Below are 22566 nucleotides of genomic sequence, written 5' to 3'. Positions count from 1 at the left end.
GGGGACAGGGTGGGATTTAGTACCTTTCTGAAAAGTTTGTTTAGATATGTATTTAGTTGCTACCTGCTATGGAAGAAAGATGACGCAGGAGCATGTAGGGATGGAGGAAAGGCAGAGAGGAAAGAGAAACAGGGGAAGAAAAATTGAGATACTAGTCTAATTTTACAGCTTTGTAATGTAAACCTTAGTATGAAGACGTGATTATTAGAGAGTGTGTTCAAAAAGGAACTGGGGAGGTATTTGGGAATGGAGGTAGGGGAAGGTGAGCATAACCTGATATAAAAGTGAAAATCCTTGAGGTTGCTATGGAAGTGACTACAAAATCTTACTGGTCTCTAGTATTGTCTCAGAAGCCAACTGCATTTTGAAAGAAGCAATAATGTAAATAGCACTATATTTATTTAGTTACTGATTTATTTCCTCATCTATTCAACTCATATTCGCTGAACACTCAGTGTATGCTAAGCATTATTCTGGTCACACAAGATAAAGGAGTGAACAAGTCACATCTTCATAAGAAGCAACAATCCTTGGGGAAAAGGAAAGTAGCAGGATCACAGAGACAAGGAGATAATTTTGATGGAGCAAGCCTGAGAGAAAACTACAGAAAATAAAACAGGGATGGGTGTAGAGAGAGGCTACTTTATGCTGGGCAGTATAAACTCTGATAATAAGGTCATAGTTTGTGTTGTCATTGCTGGTGTTTTGGTTTGTCTGCCTGTGTTTTGGTTTGTGGATGTTGCCATTCTTGTCTCTATGGCATGAGTCCTGGGCCCAAGGCGTGGGGAGCAGGGAAAAGCAATGTAAGCAGAGTGTACCCTAAAGTGAACTCTACTGATAGTGTTTCCCAATCTCATCCAAGTAGAATGATCAAAGATTCTATTTTCTTTTTTTTAGCATATTCTTTTTTATTTTTTATTTTAATTGTTGTTCAAGTACAGTTTTCTGTCCTTTACCCCCAGCCCAGCCCACCCCCTCCTCCCTGCAATCTCCACCTCCCCCCTTGTTATTGTCCATGTGTTCTTTATACTTGTTCCCACAAACCCTTCCCCGCTTCCACTGAAATTCCCTCCCCTCACTCCTCTGGTCACTGTCAGCCTGTTCTCTATTTCAGTGTCCTTGGTTATATTTTGCTTGTTTGTTTGTTTTGTTGATTAGATTCCTGTTAAAAGTGAGATCATATGGCATTTGTCTTTCAATACCTGGCTTATTTCGCTTAGCATAATGCTTTCCAGTTCCATCCATGCTGTTGCAAATGGTAGGAGCTCCTTCTTTCTTTCTGCTGCATAGAATTCCATTGTGTAAATGTACCACAGTTTTTTGGTCCATTCATATTTTCAAGCCAGAACCCTACTACAGAGATCTTTAAGGAAGTCTACATAAATACAAAGATATAAAAGAATTTTTAGCACTCATACCAATGCATTTAAATGAATATTTTCTAGTACATTAATTCCCTTAGTATATTAAAAAAATAACTAAAATGATACTGCCCTACTCAGATTTCCCAAAGAAGTCAGATAATGTTGAACAAACAATGAGTGAACTATCGAACTACATAGCTGCCAAAGTTATTTCTCTGAAGTGCCCAATATTCAGGCAGATGATAATTTCTGGCAATTTGGTTTTGAAAAATGAACCTTCGTACTTTGTAGTAACTCCTGATGTTCTTCTACAAACCACTGTTTAATAGTTTTAGAGAACTTTTGCTTTTATAGTTTATTATTTTTGTCACACTATATGGTTATGATCAACCTAGCAAGTCTTATAGCTTTGATGTACGTGTATACCTCCATCTGGTCTCTCCCCTTTGCTCCAGGCTCTCCTTTTGGAGTGGTCCCTGGAATTCTTTGACAACACCCAACAATTGTGTTGGGGGGGTATGTATATAGAGATATAAATTATATATAAGTTACTCATATGTAATAACATAATAACATAATCATTATATAATACATATTAGGCCTTATATATCATATATATGAGATATATGTTAGATCTTATATATACATCATGTCTGTATATGAGAGATATCAGCAAGAGAAATTGGTATAATTGAATGGATTTGTAATGTAAACCTCAGTATGATAAAGATGCTTTTTTTAAGAGAGGGACTTAGCCTATTAAAAATTAACAGTAAATACCATATGATTTTACTTATATGTGGAATCTACGGAATGAAACAAAACTGAAACAGATTCATAGACACAGAGAACAGACTGACAGCTGTTAGAGAGGAAGGGGGTGAGGGACTGGGTAAAGGAGATGACAAGAGTAGAAGTACAAATCGGCAGTTACAAAATAGTCACGGGGATGTAAAGTACAGCCTAGAAAATGTAGTCAGTAATGTCGTAATAACTATGTGTGGTGCCAGGTGGGTACTGGAAATAGCAAAGGGAACACTTTATAAAATGTATGGTCATCTAACCACTGTGCCCTATACCGAAAACTAATAAAAAGTAATTTTGAATTTATATATAATTATATAAATTATAACTGCAAAATAAAATTTTAAAAATTAGCTATAATAGAAAAATAAAAATAAAGCATGTAGAGAAATGATGTGATCAATAACAAGGGCCTACAATAAAGCCAAATAAATAAATAAAAGTGAACTTATATAAAAGTTAAAAATTAAAGGTCTGCTCTCATCTATAGAAATAAACGTAACCAATCTTCAATCAGTGTTATTAAAAAAGCCAGAGTCAGAACAGTTTTCATTATTAGCATATAGCATTTCCTTTTCTTGAAATTAACATGACCTATAACCGATCCTTATAAAAAGTAAAATAAAATAAAGTGACCTACGATAATCACTATTTTTGTTGTTTTTTCTGAGCTTCTTTCCTTTGCTTAATTTTTTCACCTTTTCCACCCAGCCCACCCCCAAAGCCCCTTTCCTCTGAAAGCTGTCAGTCCATTCTCTGTATCTGTGAGTCTGTTCATTCATTGTGTTCATTAGATGCCACACATGAGTGAAATCATATGGGATTTGTCTTGCCCTGACTGCTTTATTCCACTTAGCATGGAGATCTGTAAGTTTGTCCATACTGTCACAAAATGTAGGATTTCCTTTTTTATGACTGAGTAGGATTCCAGTGTGTAAATGTACCACAGCTTTTTTTATTCACTCACCTACTGATGGACCCTTGGGTGCTTCCAGATCTTACATTTTGTAAATAACACTGCAGTGAACATAAGGGTGCATATGTTCTTTCAAATTAGTGCTTTGGGTTTGCGGTTGTTTTGGGGTTTGTTTGTTGTGTTTTTTTTGGCTATATACCTAGAACTGGAATTGCTGGGTCATAAGGCAGTTCTATTTTTAATCTTTTGAAGAAACTTCATATTATTTTCCACAGTGGCTGAACCAATCTGCCTTCCCACCAACAGTGCATAAGGGTTCCTTTTTCTCCACATCTTTGCCAACACTTGTTGTTTGTTGATTTATTGTTAATAGCCATTCTGAAAGATGTGAAGTGATATCTCGGTGTTTCATTTACATTTTTGATGATTATTGACATTGAGCAACTTTCTGGTATGTCTATTGGTCATCTGTATGTCCTCTTTAAAGAAGTGTCTATTCAAGTCCCAAGCCCATTTTTCCATTTGATTGTTTGATTTTTGGTATTGAGTTTTATAAGTTTTTATAAATTCTGGATATTAACCCCTTATCAGATATATCATTGGCAAACATGTTCTCCCATTCAGTGGGCTATCTTTTCATTTTGTTGATGGTTTCCTTTGCTGTGCAAAATATTTTTAATTTGATGTAGCCCCATTTGTTTATTTTTTCTTTTGTTTCCCTTGAGTGAGGAAATGTATCAGAAAAAAATATTGCTACAAGATATAACTGAGATTTTATTGCCTATGTTTTCTTCTAGGATATTTATGGTTATGAGTCTTACATTTACATCTTTAATCCATTTTGGGTTTATTTTTCTGTATGGTGTAAGAAGGTGTGTTACAGAACAACAAGGGGGGGGCCAAGGGCAATATACTATTACCGAAAGGAACACCCCAGATTCGTTATGTCTGCCGCCAAAGGAAAGACATCTCTCAATGCCAGAGATTTGTGAAAAGGAAAGGAAATGTTTATTTAATGCTATACAAACTTAAAGTAGTGGCCTAATGTCTTCACCAAAATCCCAAAGTCCCTTAAAACACCCACAAACACACACAGTCCTTCCTTCCCCCTTTGCCCAGTCTGGGGTACCATATCTCAGGAAAAGAAATAGAAGTCCGTGGCTCAGGCAGCCCCCTGTTCTTCTAAGTAATCCATCTCGGCTGGTAGGCTTCCTTAGGTTCCCAGTACCATCGGCTGTGTCGCCAGGATCTCTGCTAAAGCCAGGTGGTGGTTCCCCCTTCTAGAGCTGCAGGGGTCCCCACTCTGGTAAGGCCATGAGGTTCTCCCTCCACTGCCCCAGCCGCGTGGTCCTCTCTGCACAAGGGCTGTGGGAGTCCCCACTCTGCCAAAGCCATGATTTCTCCCCTCAATGGCTGCCGCGCCTGGGTTTAAATCCCTGCGCCAATCTTCCTCTGCAGCCCCATTTCCGACTCCTCTTACAATCAGTTACACCTGCCAGCACTCATATCCTTCCAGCTTTACTGGGCTGCCATCATGAGTCTGGGCAGGGGTGGCCCCATGCCATGGAGCCAATCTTCTCCAAGCTCCCATGCAGGCGCTATAACTCGGGGGACCTGCCTCCCAGTTACATCTTGATGGGGAAGTTACTTCCATTCCCCTGGCTCAGAGCATGGCCATAGCTATTTAACATTTCTATGTAACCAGTTAAAGGTTATAGATATGTTAAATGACCACACCAGAGGTTAGCTGCAAAGCTGTTGCTATGCAAAACAGCTCTCGATGGTCCTGCTCCACTTGTCCCTTCCCCTAACTCACACCTGGGGGGTGGGGGTGAGGACATCCTAATATTTCCTGAATACCTTGAGTTCTGGACCCCATTCCAAATCCTTATTTGGGGTCCCCCCTCTTGGCTGCACCCTGTTACAGGTGGTCTAGTTTCATTTTTTGTACATATCTGTTCAATTCTCCCAACACTATTATTGAATAGACTATCTTTACCCCATTGTATGTGTTTGCCTCTTTGGTCAAGTATTAATTGACCATGTAGACATGGGTTTATATCTGAGTCCTCTGTTCTGTTTCATTCATCTATGTGTCTGCTTTTATGCCAGTATCATGCTGTTTTGCCTACTGTGGCCTTGTAGTATAGTTTGATGTCAGTTATCATGATTCCTCCAACTTCATTATTCTTTCTCAAGATTACTGTGACTACTCGGGGTTTTTTGTCATTCCATATACATTTTGGAGTATATTTTCTACTTCTGTGACATACACCATTGGTATCTTGATAGAAATTGCCTTGAATCTATATATTGCTTTGGGTAGTATGGACATTTTAATGATGTTAATTCTTCCTACCCATAAATACAGTATATGCTCCTACTTACTTGTGTCTTCTTCAATTTCTTTTTTCAGTGTCTTATAATTTTCCAGATACAGTTCTTTTACACCCTTGCTTAAATGTATTCCTAGGTATTTTTACATAGTTGTAAATGAGATTATTTTCTTAGTTTCCCTTTCTGATAGTTCATTATTGGGGTATAAAAATGCAACTGACTCCTGGATATTCATATTGTATCCTGCTACTTTATTGAATTCATTAATCAGCACTAGTAGCTTTTTGGTGGAATCTTTAGGATTCTCTAAATACAGTATCATGTCATCTGCAAATAATGACAGTTTACATATTCTTTTCTAATTCAAACGCCTTTTATTTCTTCTTCTTGTCTGATTGCTATGGCTAGGACATCCAGTACTGTATTGGATAGAGTGGTGAAAGTGAACATCCCTGTCTTGTTCCTGATCTGAAAGGAGATGTTATTAGTTTTTTAATTACTATTTCAGTTTCATTAGTTGTAGTCTCTCAGTTCCAATGATCTGATTCTTCCTGATTCACTTTTAAAAGATTGTACATTTCTAGGAATTTATCCTTTTTTTTTCAGATTGTCCAATAGTTGTTCATAATATTTTCTCACAACTTTTTGTATTTCTTTGGTATAAGCTGTTACTTCTCTTTCATTTCTGATTTTATTTGGGCCTTCTCTCTTTTTTTCTTGATGAGTCTGGTTAAATGTTTGCCAGTCTTGTTTCTCTTTTCTGAGAACCAGCTGTTGGTTTGATTGATCTTTTGTGTTGTTTTTCTCAGACTATTTAATTTATTTCTGCTCTGATCTTTATTGTTTCCTTTCTTCCACTCACTTTGAGTTTTGTTATTCTTTTTCTAGCCCCTTTAGTGTAAAGTTAGATAACTTATGTGAGATATTTTTCTAGTTTCTTGAGACAAGCTTGTAATGCACCAAATCTCCCTCTTAAGGCTACTTTCACTGTGTCCCATAGATTTTGGATTGTTGTTTTCTCATTTTTATTTGTTTTAAGGTAACTTTTGGTTTCATTCTTGATCTCATTTTGTGTTTTTCAGTTTTTTATTGTGATTGATTTCTAGTTTCATGCCATTGTGGCCAGAGAAGATGTTTGCTGTGATTTCAATCTTCTTAAATTTATTGAGACTTGTTTTGTGTCCTAACATGTGGTCTATCCTAGAAAATGTTTCATGTGCACTTGAAAAGTATGTACATTCTGCTGCTTTGGTGTGAAATGCTCATAAGATGTCAGTTAAATTCATCTGATCTAGTGTGTCATTTAAGACCACTATAGTTACTACTTAATCTTGAAATTATCAGTAACATTCTCACATAATTGCTAATTAAAGTACTATTGTAATAGTTCTAGAGACTATTTTATAAATATTTCTACTCCAAAGGAAATATTTTTAAAATTATATAAATTTTTATAAATAATAAGATAACCAATTTATAAGTCTTGATTTTAACTAAAACATTTGGTTTCGAAGAAGCCTTGGACAGCTTTTCAGTTAGTAGATGTGTGAAACTGAACTCTGCACATCTCATTTCCTTGGTTAACAGCTCTTCCATGAAAACTTTAGGAAAATTACAAGCTCTCCATTGATAAGGTATTGTTGAGGTAGGCATGGCTGACTAATGACAGCTGCTCAGTAATTTCCTTTGCTGGCTTTGGGTTTCTCTCCTACCCCCAGGTAATGGGCACACCTAAATATTCCACTAGAAACTCACTTTAGATTATACTAACAAGCTTCTCTGAAACAAGCTACTCTGAATAAAAATTAAGCCAAATGTTGTAAAAAATATGAGTCTTTGTCATCCAAGGATGTGTCACTACACATGCCAGGTCTGACCACTCCCTGTTATCCACTCTCTTTAAAAAACAAACAAACAAAAAAAACCGTGGCAGGGATGGCTTTTTGGCACAAATAATAGACAATTCAATTAGGTTTCATTTGGCAAATACTGTCTCTTCTCTCTGCCAGTTTTTATGCAAGGGCATAATGATGATCACACTCAAATCTTTGCCTTTGAGGCTTGTATAATTTAGAGAAGAAGACAGAAAAGTACAAGGGCAATCTCAAAATCTTAGGATGAGTGCAAAATGACAGGTGTGGCATGGTGTATATTGAGAGGCTCTTAATCCACCTTTGTAGGGTCCTGGAAGACTTCCCAAAGGAAGTAACCTAAAATAAGACCTTAAAGTAAGTAGAATTTAACTAGCGTAGATCACCATTGTACTCCATGGTGCTTCACCTTACAGTCAATTCTCAGTCTTCATCTTACTTAACCTATCAGCATCCTTGACATGGTTGCTTGCTTCCACATCTTCGTAAGAAAGAAGATTCTGGGATCTAAAATACAAGTGGAGGAAATAAATATCAGGAGCTTACTTCTTCCATTGATATGAGAAGAAATAAAGGAAAATATATATAGATTTAAGAAAGTGAATAAAAAACTGTGGTGCCTTTACATAATGGAATACTATAGAGCAGAAAGAAAGAAGGAGCTCCTACCCTTCACGACAGCATGGACAGAAATGGAGAGTATTATGTTAAGTGAAATAAGCCAGGCTGTGAAAAACGAATACTATGATTTCACCTATAAGTGAAACCTAATCAACAAAACAAAAAAAATGTGCAAAATAGAACCAGAGACTTGGAAATAAAGAACAAACTGACAGCGACTAGAGGGGAGGGGAGAGGAGGTAACAGGGGAAAGAAGGGGGAGGGGCAAGCAAAGGAACATGGACCATGAATCGGGGACTCATGGGCACAGACAATGTGGGAGGATTGGCTGTGGGAGTGGGGGTGGGGTGGGGGTAAGGCTAAGCAAAGGGGAAAAGTCTGGGCAACTGTAACTAAACAATAAACCTTTTAAAAATGAAAAAAAGAGTTTGTAAATATAACGGTAAGATTTTGAGGTGGCTTCTATCCAACGGCCCTTCCTGCATCCAGGGGCCAATATTCAAGGTGGCAGGACTTTTCCTAGGCTTGGTCAGAAAGTACTGTGACAATCTATTAAGACTGCTCAGGGTGGTAGGAGAGGATAAAAGGGGGATAAATTGCGATAGAAGGAGACTTGACTTGAGATAGTGAACACGATACAATATACAGATGATGCATGATAGAATTGTACACCTAAAACCTGTATCATTTTTAAACTGATATCAGCCCAATAAATTCTATTACATTTTTTTAACAACTGCTCATAAAAATGTCCACAATACTAGTAAGATTGATCCCACTTGAATGCAGCACCTCACATCCCAGTGACTGCCTTATTACAGGTAATAGTTGAGGCACATTCATTTAGAACTTCATACAAAGGGAAATGTACGCCATTTTCACTTTTTCGTGTTGTGTCACGTATTCTGGATGATATTTTAATGCCCTCAGAAGTAGGACTTCTATTTTGTCAATCCCTTATATAAGACTACGTAAATAGTGGATAGCTAGTAAGTGTCATCTAATGAGTGACAGTGATAAGGAGAGTTCTAGCATAAAAATACAACAGACTTCATACACTGTCTTTATCTGGCATGAAGGAACAGAGAAGAAATGCTTATTACTGACCCTCATCATGTTTAACAACAATTCTGGGGTTTTCACACAAAGGTTAGAATTTTATAAATTAATTTTACATGTGCAATAAATAAGTGTATGTTAAGGAGATTCACATTCTAGACAAAGCTGGGCACTGTCAGAACTGGAAAAGGTATTCTAAAAATGATAGGTTACATAGGCACAGCACATGCCTCTGAATCACCTGAGGGTGCCCAACTGAATCATCGTTGACCAAAAGTCAATGTATGCCCAAGTAGAAACAAGTCTTTAAACAGCTAGGATAGGTGGGAGTGAAAGATAGATACAGCAGAAGAGTGAAATTTCTCCCTATTAGAACTAATTGTACAGCATAAAATGTCATTGGATAATTAACTGAAGCAGCTCCTATTCTAAATTTAACTTTCGTCTAACAATTGAAGATGAAGCTTATTCCGCTCTACTGACAGGTATGTTACGTCCGATTCTAGAGCTGGCAGGAAGAATACCATTCATTCATTTGCTTAATCAATCATGCATTATTGAGTCAGCAAGCATTTGCTGAACAGCAATATTACATCAGAAACCAGGAATTCAGACAAATACGAACACGACCTTTGCCTTCAAGCACTTCACAGTCCAGCCTAGTACCTCACATTCCAGTTGTGAATGATTTTTTTAATTGAATAGTAGTCATTTAAGTAATATCTATATATTGTTCTGAGTTTGTATACTTAATACAATTCTCCAACTTTCCGGTTCTGTTAATATATATATATATATTTTTTTTTAATTTTGAGAGTACATTTATGAAACCTGAAGACACTGAAACAAGGAAGGGCTTAGGACAGAAGCAGCTACAGGAGAGAGCCTGGGCGGGGCTGCTTTGGCTTTCTAGAAGTGTTGCAGCAAAGAAATGAGCAAAGCAGGGTTGCTATTGGCTCCTTGGGAAGTCACAGGAAGGGGCCTTGAAGACAGGTTCAGGGATTTTGCTGCCTGCTGTTCTCCTGGCTGCAAGTGCCACGGGGACTCCTAGAGCTTTCTTTTTTAAAGTACATACCTGAGAGAAGGGCACAGATGTCTTCCAAGGAGTGCTCACCTGTTCTTTCAACATGTATTAGAAAAGGCATCTTAAATAAGCCAGTCAGAGAAAGATAAATACCATATAATTTCACTCATATATGGAATCTAAGGAACAAACTGAAGCAAAATAGAGACAGACTCATAGATAGAAAGATGACAGCTACAGTGGGGGAGGAGGCTAGGGGGTGGAGGGACTGAACACAAAGCAAAAGGACTCATGGACATGGACAACAGTGGGGTGACTGTAGAGGGAGGAGGTATAAGGGGACTAAATGGTAATATAAAAATACAATAAATCAAATAGTTCGAGTAATAAGATACTTAAGACCTTAAAATGAAAAGCAAATGTAAAATGTGCATTTTTTAAAAAAGGGTGCTGCTCGCCCTGGTCAGTGTGGCTCAGCTGGTTGGAGTGTCGGGCCCTCACTGAAGGGTTGCAGGTTTGATTCCCAGGGAGGGCACATACTGAGGTTGAGGATTCAATCGCTTGTCTGGGTGCCATATGCCCCCTTGTTTGGGCACGAACCAGAAGCAATCATCAATGCTTCTCTCTCGCCTTGATGTTTCTCTCTCTCCCTTCCTCTCTCTCTTCTGTCTCTAAAAGCAATGAAAAAAAACATCCTCAGGTGAGGATGGAAAAAGGGTGCTGCTCTTTCAATGACTGTATACTTAATCAAAAGACATTTACTTCTTTTTCCAAAAAGAAATACATAACCTACTGGGAATTGTGCATATGAATTATTTTAGGTATGAGGCTAATCTCTTATGTATAAGATGCTTAATGAACAGTTAAAATATGGGAACAAAGAAAGAATTACATGAATGGTTTTAGCAGATCCAGAAATAAAATGGCCTTAGTGCTCTACTCTATTCCTAGGAATTTTTTCTGAAAATTTTTACCATAAAAAGAACACATCAATTAATTAATTTATTTAACCTAAATACATTTATTTTGATGTTTGGTTCTCTAAGTGAATTAGTTAACTTGAGCATTTTTTGAATATCAGAAATTCAAATAACCTTTTGCATTTTCTATGGTTACTAGTCACTACAGCTAATTAGCCATAAATTCACAATCAATTCGGCAGGGTGATGGCGTTCCTCCTATTTGTGTTCTTATTTATTAACCTAAAAGTGTGACTACCTTACACCCTTTTTAGTTTATGATCCTAAGTCATTTATTTAAACAACATTACTGAGCATAAAATATATGAAAGGCAGTATGCTAATCCTACTTAAAGAATAAGAGATGCCTAGCTTTTAACAAGTTTATAACTTATCTGAGAGGATAAGACATGCAATCACATTGTCACAAAGCCCAAAGATAGCATTTGGTAAGTCATACAAGAGATTACATGTAGGAAATGAGTTGAGAGGAGGGGAAGATCTCTACTGAGAGTGAAACAGGAAACAGAAAAGGTATTGAAGAAGCTGGCCTTCGAGTCCATATCAAAGGACATAGATGAGAGGACGCCCCAAGCTGAGGAAAGAACATGTCAGGAAGAGATGAAGTGTTCCAGGGGCAAGGACATAAGAGAAAACAGAAGATTTGGAAGACAGATTTGGCCCATAGATTTGATTATTTGAATACTATGCAATAGAATTTTGAGTCTGGGCAATAGAAAACAAGAGTTGAAGAAGAGAGAAAAATCCTTCAAATTCAATCGAGGAAAAATAAGTAGGTTTAATGCCAAAAACATGGTTTATTTTTCTACTTTGCAAATTGAGGTCTTGGCATTAAAGATACCCTACTTCTCCTATTGGCCAAGTATTGATCCGCTGTCCCCTCTCCTCATTTTCATCCTCCAAAGCAGTAGACGACCTACAGGGACTGTCACGAATCACCCAGAAGATACTGCCAAAGGTGTGGTTGGGAGGGGCTACTATACGTCTCCTTTCTCTTGCCTAATATACATTAATTTTCTAAATCATCACAGTACCTACATGACAGGACTCATCTCAATGATTCAGTATATGAGTCATAGCAACTCATTTCATGATCAATGAGAGGATTGCAAAGAACTGAGGGTTTGCATCAGCAGAGGATATGCCACACAATGGTCTAATATGAAGCCAATAAATTTAAAATTTAGAGCTATCCAAATTGATTTAGAGGGATTTGCTCAAGGTGAGATAGGTAAAAAATGTTAAAAATGAATTGAGTGTTTTGTGTATGGCAGCATTTTTAGATATTATCTTGTTTAAAATCATCAACTGAATCCTATTGTTATTATCTCATTTTAAATTGAGAAACCAAGGCACACAAAAGTTAAGAAATTTGCCCAAGGTCACACACATAGTAAGTGGCAGAACCAGGATTTGAACACAAGAAATCTGTATTTTACCCACTACTCACTTAACTATGCTGTTTGTCCAATCAAAGGATGGGTTTGCTAAAATCTCTGTGTGGCTGCTCATCACATTTTACTACCAAATGTCACCATGCCAGCATTAAATACCAGGCTATCAAATGGTGACTTCCAAAGTAGTATGAATTGTCAGTGTTGGAAAAAATATATATATATATAGAGAGAGAAAACTGCTTTACTTTAGTTTCTCATTTAGCATATTTGTTGGTAAAGCTGTAGAGAGCCATACTGTACCTGTTACTTTGGGCCAGCAAGTTTCAAATGGTTCTGTGCTAAAGAAATGGCATTCCATTTCCCCCCAGTTGTCCCATTGTTGCTTTATATATTGCCTCCTCCTTTTGCTCTACCCAATTGGCTGGAATCCAGCAGGTACTATAATTTCTCTCTTTCTTCTTATAGTAAGGATAATTTTTACTACCTAGAATAGTTTTATTTTAATAATGAACATGTCCAGAACTGAATAGACAAAAGGCCAAAAGACTTTAAAGCTAAAATTCGTTCCTTCTCCAAACTCCTTCCTCACCTCAGGTTGTGAACCTGCGGCCTCAAAGTTGGGGAAGAAATGCGAAGAGGGGGCAGGTTCCCCTTCCTTCTGTTTCTCTACCCAGAGTTTCCAGCAATCTTTCTGCTTTGTGCTACGCCGTAAAGTTTCTCTGCACTGTGCTCGGAGAACATTCTCTAAATAACTTGGATCTTGAAAATCTGTCACAACTTGTGGATGGCCCAGGACAATGTCAATGTTTGCAAATATTCCTTCTGTACTAGGAAATGATGTATATTCTGCAACTGCTAGGTGCTGTCTTCTACATATGTCAGTTAGGCTGAGTTTGTAAACGTGTTGTTCAAATCTTTGATCTCTTTTCTACTTTTTATGCCTGCTCCATCTTCTGGTTATTAACAGAGATGTGTTAAGTTTCTTACAATACTGTACATTTGCCTATTTCTCCTTATACTGCTGCAAATGTTTGCTTTATCTATTTTGAAGTACATTGCTAGGTGCATTCAAATTTAGAGTTACACTATCTTAATCAACAGAGCCTTTTATCAATATGAACTGATCCTCTTTATGATAAATTTTGCCATAAATTTCACTTAATTTAATAATATAGCTATAATAATTTTTTTGGTTTTTTATAGAATAATCTAATTCTATCATTTTACTCTTGATACTTCCATAACTTCATATTTTAAGTGTTTGCATTATAAACAGTAATTAAGTTTTGAATTTTTATCTAATCTGACATTCTCTGTCTTTCATTCAGTTGGAGTTTTTGATTTAACTATAGTGCAATTACTGTGTGTGTTATAGTGTAATTACTGTATAGTGTAATATGTGTGTTAAATCTCCTTTTTATTGGTTTTATACTTGTTCTGTCTCTTTTATATACTCCTCATTTATTGTCTTTTGGGAGCTTCTCTCAGCATAATTTATTCTATTTATGTCAAATAAATGTTGGTAGAAAGGAGTTTTTACATTAAGTGGTCCCTGGTTAATAATTTTCATGGCACGTTACACACATAACTCTCTCCTATGGGACCCAGCTTCAGGAATGCTGTGTACTCAGAATGGCAGCAGTGTGTTTACTTTAAAAGAATCATTTATTGTCCTTTTTTAAGAATGAATTTTGAAATATTATTCCATTTCTTTCCCCACTATCAGCTCTTTTATTATAGTTTCAGCGATAAACTGGAGTTACTCTTGTATCATTAAAGTTTAATATAAATCTGAATCCTTAACTCTATTGACTCTCCTCCTAACTTATACAATTGTTATCTTATATTTTAACTCAAATATTATATGCTCCCTAATACATTTGTTGTTGTTGTTTTATGCAGTTATTTTCCATTTAGGTTGTCCCTAGATTTATCATTTTCTTTACTTTCATTCTGCTAATGCCCCTGTCTTTAGATCTGGGATAATTCTCCCCCTGACAAAAAGTCTTTGTCCACTGCATAGTCAAGAAGACATTCTGTTTTTTTTTATCAAGAGCTTCAGAGTTCTAACCCTCACATTTAGGTCTATCATGTATAAGATTTCATGGGGTGTCCATTTGTTCCAGCATTATTAAATTATATTGGCACCTTTGTGAAAATGTCAAGTGATGTGTGAGTCCATTTCTGGGCTCTTTGTTCTGTTTCATTGATCTGTTTTTATATATATAAGCCAAAACCAAACACTCTATAAGTCTGAAAATAATTTCATTTTTTTAATCTTTTTTTAATTAACCCTCACCTGAGGATATGTTTATTGATTTTAGAGAGAGGGGAAGGGACAGAGAGAGAGAGAGACATACAAGTGAAAGAGAAACATCGATTGGTTGCCTCCCATACACACCCGGACTGGAGAACTGAACCCACAGCTTAGGTATGTGCCCAACCAGGAATCAAGCCTGCAATATTTTGGTTTATGGGATGACACTCCAACTAACTGAGCAACCCAGCCAGGGCTGAAAATAATTTTCAACTTTATTCTTCTTCATGCTTGTTTTGCCTTTTCTTGGTCTTTTGTATTCTGGGGTAAATTATAAAATCAGCTTGTCAATTTCCATTATATATTGATAATATATTAATATATCTATGTATCTGTGTCTATAACTATATATCTAGATCTAGATCTTTCCGAGAGACTATCCATATCTATTTTTCATCTTCTTATCCTCTCAGTCACCTCTTCTGGAATTAGCAGGTACCTCTAAGAGAAAAGCAGCCCCAAGTGCTGGGCTTATTTGTCTGGTTTTTGCTTCTCCCTGGTGTTGGCCCTATACATCTTCAGTGCCTTGTTAGTTTTCTCATGGCATTAAGCAGATCATATTGTAATATTTTGACCAGGCTTTCTCATTCTCAGTGGGAGGATTAGTTCCATTTCCTAGTCCAATGTTACTGGAAGTAAAAACCCCAATAGAACTTGTATTTTCTTTCTTCTATTCAGTAGGCCTGGGGCTACAGAATGGATGGGAAGATAGCAGAGGTAAGAGGTAAGAAAAGTCCCACTTAACTGACACCAATATAGTCTGCTATTGGCTGTTTCTCTCTGATACAAGAGTTAAAAACTGTCTTTCCCCGCTGAGCACTCTGGGAGGGCTTATCATGTTGCACCTGCTTTGATGCAGGCAACACACTTCATCTGCTAACATATGGCTTCCTTCTGCAACCGAAGGCTCATTTCAGGATCTTCCTGCTGAGTTTGCCTGGCTCTTTATAAGACACTTTCTTTAGTGGATCTCTCTCAAAACAATTCTAGGATAAAATTTCTTCTGTAGACTCCATACCTGATCCTTAAAATCCATCAATCTTTGACCTCATCTGAGGGGGATACAGTTCTCAAACACTCCTCAGCTCCTCTTGCATGGAGGCTTTTAGCCAGCTGCTGTCTTCTGAACTTCCTTTTTTATGAATTTATCAAACATAAGTCTCTATGTCCCTTTCACCCTAGAGATGCGCACGAAGTTCTTCAAGCGATCTTCACAAATCCTCTCTGGCCGTGCTTAAAGTGAGGGGAAAAGACTCTCGTGCATCTTGGCATAGAGGTCTTCATAATAAGAATTTGCCTCAGACAAAGGCTCAATGTCAACTCCAAGTGACTTCACTTTCCACCATGTTATATCTGAGTGCGTGTGAGGAGCTAAGGACAGGAAACTACTTCATGCCATCTTCTTTGAAGTCCTGCAAAAGGCCATCAACTCTTCATTTTGGAATTTGCGGTTAGTTGGCCCCTACTGCTTGAAGTCTTAGCCTAAATGGAGACGTATCAAGTCCCAAGATACAGTGCTTTTAAAGGCACAAAGCATGAAGCGAATGAATGATTACATATTACTTACTCCATGCCAGCTCCTAGTCTAATTACTTTATAAAATTTTCTGACCAACCAATTACAGCTTTGTGAAGCTGCACTGATGGTTGATTAAAATTCATATTAACATATGTTTTTAATATATGTATTTAATATATATCTTAATATTGAATAAAAGAATTAAGAAATAAGAAAATATAGAAGGAATATAAAATTAAGAAACATGGTAAACTAAGACATATGTTTTATGTATTTTACTTAGAAATAGCATATATTTTGAAACTTTAAACTTTTCCTTACAATGAAAGTAAATTTTATGCCTGCAGTCTAAATCATTGCATAATGGGTAAATTACACCAGTAATTTTTGTCAATGTGTTTATTTCCTTGTATCTATGCAATTACAGTGCCCCTCCCTTTAATTTCTCTTCTTATCTACATTCCCATAAACTCACTGGTTTGATTTCTCATTACCACAGTCTGCATCAACAAAACAACTTCTTGGTTGATTTTCAGCTTTGGTGTTAGCCTTTTTCAACTGTCCCTGAACACTGTTACAAGACTAATCTTCACAACACACTGTTTTCATGTCATTCCTTAATGCCCCCCACCCCCCAGAAAAAAAAGAGTGCATCCTACTAATAGCAATATCTCCTGGAAGAAGTAATTAAGCACAAATCCAACAATCCTTGACTAGCCAATTGCAAAAGTGAAAGATACCACAGCTAGATAGCTAAGAAACATGTCATACAAACCAATGGAATGTATCCTATTCTTTATTTTGAGCTCAAGTCTTAGATCCACTTCCTTCCCAGTTTTGCAAGAACAGAAATGGTTCCTCTGAGTAGAAACTTTCCCATAGGCTGCCTACAATTCCACAAGAATTCCATGAGACAAAAGTGCAAGAGAAAGGTTGGAAAGGTCCTCAACTCAGTTCTTTTTACAATTTCTTCACTACCCTCACCAAAAGCTCTAGACCCAGCAGAAGCTGTTTCCCTGAGCTCCCCAGGGAAAGTCAGAGCATTTATTAACACATGCTCTACCAAAATAGATTCCCAATTCTCATTGTACTTAGAGAAGACCATGCTCATCCCAGCATCATTTGCTTGTAACTGAATAATAGACATACAAGTGGAGTGCAAAAGAATTTAAAAAGTCTTCATAAATATCTAGATAAAGATTTGATTGTTTTATCCATTCATTCATTTATTCACTCAGTAAACATCTTGAGCAGGAGCATAACTTTTGCCTTTCAATGTCAGCAGATTTGTCTTTTCAACAGGTACAAATTATTAAAGGGCCTACTAGAAATAAAGAGTACATTGGATAAGTATCTAAAAAGGGAAAAGTACCCAAGAAAAACTCTTTGAGACAAAAAAACTCAATTTGCTTTTTCAATTCACTAATTCATTCATTCATTCATTCATTTCATAGTTTTGAGTACTTATTTTTAATGTCATAATGTGTTCAGTTTGGAAATTGACCGGTGAAAAAGTATGGTATCTGTCCTTCATGAAGTTAACAATCCGGTGATGGCTAACTGGTCAGGTGACAGGAAGGAAAGAGAAGAGAAATAAGAAATATAAAAACAGAAGGCTTAGGGAGACAGAGATTTCAGAAGGATGTGACATTTGAGTTGAACTTTAAAAGAGGAATACTTGGGGATTTGCAGAAAGTTGAGGGAAAGGGCATTGGTAATGCCATGCAAAGTGTTTATTCATTGATGTGTCATCAATGAATAAACTGGAAATTTACATTTTGACTCCAATACGATTTTTATTACAGGATTGTTTTTAACTTCAGAGAAAAGTTAGGAAGGAAAAGTCCCTCAAATGTCTGACCAATGACTCAATAAGATGATCTAAAGCAGAGTAGAAGCTCAGGAAGGACCCTGGGAAGGAATGGGTGCACTAAAGATAAAATCCTATTATTTAAATTATAATTTGGGACACCTTTGATTATTGCAATGTTATCTTAAGGACCCAAAAATCCCACCTAAATTCAATTTATACAATATGCATACAATAAATAATTTTTTTTTCACCAGCACAGCCTTGTAGAAAAGTCAATTCCTTGCCTTTGTACAGACTTAAAAGGCCATGAGAGTCTTTACCTTGACCATGAGGAAACAAAGACCCAGAGAAAGTTAAGGAAACAAAATTACACCGAACTTGGTGGCAGGGGCAAGTAAGTAAGATACAATTCAGTGCTGCATCAACTATTCCAACTGAATAAACCAAAATATCGCAGGAGGAACAGTTTGTGTAGAGCTTCATTAAAACCACTTTCTTTGTGCAATCACTGTGTTACACTAACCTTTAAATTTTCCCTCCACAATTTATAATGCAAGAACAGATAGAACATTTTAGTAGCAGTAAATCTCTGAATGGAATGGTTAAAAGCACACTATTTTATTAATCAACTAATTTTTATAAAAAACCATCCCTAAGGATCTGGAATTTTCCACTTGCCAAGTTCTTACCATGTTAAAGTAGGAATGGAAAAACACAGATTATGCTATAAACCTCTTCAAAGAGATAATGCACTCTCATTGAAAATGTATAAAGTTGGACTTCTTTCATTTGAAGTTAATTTTTGTTCATTATAATTCAACAAAGATTATTCAGGACTCTATTTGTGTATGGATTGTACTAAATGATAAGGATAAAACAGTGAAATGAACATAAAATAGACCAATATCTTACTCTTGTGGCAAAAACGGTCTGATAAATGTGTCTCACAGTTGTTTTCAAAACTACTTATTTCAAATCCTAAGTCCATGTTGCCTTTCACTGTTTCAGTAGTTTTTATTAAACTTAGAGAGATAGATTATCTAACCACAGATTTTTTTTCTATACCCTCAAGATACTGACTTTTTAATTTTTGACAACCTGATGGATATAAATGATAGAATACTGGGTTTGCAATTTGCACATACCTGATAACTAAGCATGTGGAGCTTCCCATATTTTTATGGGTTATTTGTATTTCTTTTGTGGATGCCTATCTGTCCATATGTTTATTGAGTCCCTAGTCTTTTTCTTTTTGATGTTTAAGAATTCTTTCTACATTACGAATCTTGGCTCTTTGTGATCATTTGTATTCTTGCGTATGACACAAGAGGCTGGAAGGTTTGACGTTGCCTGTGCTCCTTAGTGAACCCACTCTCAATGTGTATCGGCCTACCCGTTCTCACCTTTGCATGCTGCAATCAGGCCCCCCTTGCCCCGATTTCCCGTCCTGGATTTCCCACCTACCATTAAAAGACATTCAGCCTGTCCTAGAAGTCCGAATAATCTTTCCAGTACTTTATTACATCAATATGCCCCAGCACTTAGAGGAGTGTCTGACAGGCTGTGGTTATTTCATAGTTTAAGAAAATAAATGAGTGATTGGAGCCGACGGCCCAGGATCTGCCTCTCCCCATGTTGGGGCTATTTTATCATTCTTTCATGCACAAACATATGCATGGTATTGGCTTGTAATAAGTAAGTCAGAGACTATAAAGATAAATTTTCAAATAGATTTAAGGCCTTGTGGAGGAAATAACACATTAAAAATTACTACTAAAGCAATAAGAATGATAGTAGGATGTAACAATTTGTTCGCTTATCTCCTGCTTCTTCCTGCAAATGATCCAAATGGAATTAAAGCAAAAAACAAAACAAAACAAAACTAGAATAAAAGCAAAAAAATTAAATATGCATTAAAAATCAGAATCAAGTACATTTAAATTAAATTAGTATGTCAAAATCAGAAATTTAAATGTGTAAGTCATACATTTTTCAGATTTGATGTTAAAGTTACTAGCAAACAAAAAGGACAAGGATAGACCATAAACATCAGCTCTTTTGTTAGCAAATGGAGAAAACATTGCAATATTTTAGACAATCTTTTCCTAGAACTTAGTCTTAAGTATAGTTCCCAAATGCCACTTTATGTTGGGAATGAGAACCAATGTCCTAGAAAATGTCTTCCACACAGCCCTTCGGAACACAGTAGGGCTGTGTAGAGTACTTTCTTGTGTCAGTGACAGGCACGTACTAAGGGTTTGGGGAGAATCCGGGAGAAGTTTACCCACTCTGCTAACTCCTGTCCAGGGAATAGGGAGGTGAGAGGAATTTCAAAAAGAGAAACAGGTTCAAGTTGAAAAAGAAAAAAAGGATAGATCAAGAGCCAACACCAATTCTATGGAATGAAGGTACAGAATAGCACTACATCTGATGGTGGGAAACAAAAACAAATGTAAGCACAGGGAAGGCAAGGATCAGGGCTGTGTAGGAATCTGAGGTTGAGATGGCGTGTTGTTTCTTATAACAAGTCACCAGGGCAGCAACTTGCTGCTTCAGTGTTTCTTTGGAAGTCTTTATTTCATGAATTGGCCTACACAGGTCTTGATGGTAGAGGCTTTAGAATATGAGGCTCTCTGGTTGGTCCCATTCTCCACTCCTGAGGACTAAGCTGTCTAGGTCAAGTAGTATTTCATAAAAGAGGGCAGGTATTTCTATTCATTGACTTTCTATTTTGTACCAGTCATTCTTCATATATTATGACATTTAATACTCAAAATATTCCTGTAACTTAAGGTATAATCTTCATTTTTGCAAAGAAAATGATAAATTAATAGTTATTTATTTAAATGTACCGTTAAGAATTCGAGTGAATAAAATAAAGCGAAAAAAGAATAAGGCACTAGTCCTAGATGACCAGTGTTGACCTGGTAGAGCCAAGGTTCAAAACCAGGTCTTGTCATGTTAGAAAAGTTCAACACACAGTTGGCTTTCGCATCACTCCATTCTTCATGGTAATCTGTAACTAAACTTGTGCCCAAGGTTTTAGAGTGAAACTTTTCTTTGGACCAGAATCTGTCTTCTAATAATAAAAAAATTATCCAGAACCTTCCAATCATAAGTCTGAGGTTCTACTTTCTTCTTGCTAACCATGCCCCTCCTCAGAGTGTTGTGGTCCTGAGAGATTGTCCTCTAAATGAATGAAAACCCTACTTCTTGCTTTCTGATTTTCCTGCACAACCAAATTGCTAGGAAACAGACCTTTCAAACACAGTATCCCTTAGAGTTCTCTCTCATTATTCACTCCTCATTCATTAGGATCTGGGGTTTGAAACTATTACTGTTCCCCCAAAAAGCTGTGTTCTGATAACTTACACATTGGGCATCACACCTTGCCTAAAGATTTATTTTTGTTATTAGTGCTTCTAGTAGAAGCATAGCATCTCCCTTTCCCATATGCCAAAATAAAACTCACTCTAAACCTCATACACAATGCAAAGTGCTATTTTTAAAATTAGTATTTTTTACTATCCTCTAAGACATTTTAAGGAAGATAGATTTACTTAGACAATGAAAAACTCTCAGAAGTTAAAACCCAGATTAGTGAGCATTTAATAAATATTAAGGAGTGAAGCTAATGAGACAAAATATTTTATACTTAATCACCTTTTAATAAAACTTTAGGCACTGTAAGAAAAATATCCACCTCAGCTTTACTATTCAGTGTTATAATGTTATATCTTTCAACAATGATCTATCATCATTTTAGTGTATGCACGATGTTTTCTTTTATTCCCCTTACCAGCTTCTTCCTCTCTGTTTCATTATTTCTGATGAGTTATATTTTTACACGTAATTTTATCTTGAGATTAATGTCCCATTAGACAATCACACTGAGGAAAACACACATTGAGTTCTCTAAAGAAGACAAACTAAGTCATAGGAAATTAGTGCCTATCAGTTGAGCCACATAGACCTTAAAGGTATTCTCAATATTTCTCTAATTGTGACTTATTCTAATCAGTTCTGCCATCTAGACTTTGTTTTAAAGTAGGTATGAAACTTACAGGAAGTTTCTCAAAAAGTTTTGACCAATCTAAATTTTCATATTAAACTGTTGGATTCTTGGGGATGGTGATAACCTGAAAAACAGCTTTCTTTACAGAGGGCTCAAATCTTTGATTCTCTGTTGTCCATCAACATCAACTGTTAAAAATTACTATACTGATTTAATGTAGAGATAAGAATATATACTTTCAAGTAGTAAATCCATTTTAAAACTATCAGGTGACTTCTCTCCTCAAAACTTCAAGAAGTCTCGGAAAGATCTAAACCATCTATGATAGGGTCTAGGCCCTCAATCTAGCACGTCCCAAAAGATGGCAGGTTTAGTCAAGGGGATCCCCTCTCTCATACTCTTTATAAACTTGGTATTAAATTATGTGCTGACTAATGTTAAAATGTCCATATCTACCCCCTCCCCAGCTATCTTTCTTCCTCATTCTTTATCTAGAAAGGATATGACTTCTTTTTATCTCAGAGACAACT

This window comes from Phyllostomus hastatus, unplaced genomic scaffold (genome assembly GCF_019186645.2).
Source record: "Phyllostomus hastatus isolate PE091 unplaced genomic scaffold, TTU_PhHast_1.1 phas_contig_283, whole genome shotgun sequence".
NCBI classification, from domain to species: Eukaryota; Metazoa; Chordata; class Mammalia; order Chiroptera; family Phyllostomidae; genus Phyllostomus; species Phyllostomus hastatus.
Note: the sequence above shows the minus strand (reverse complement) of the source record.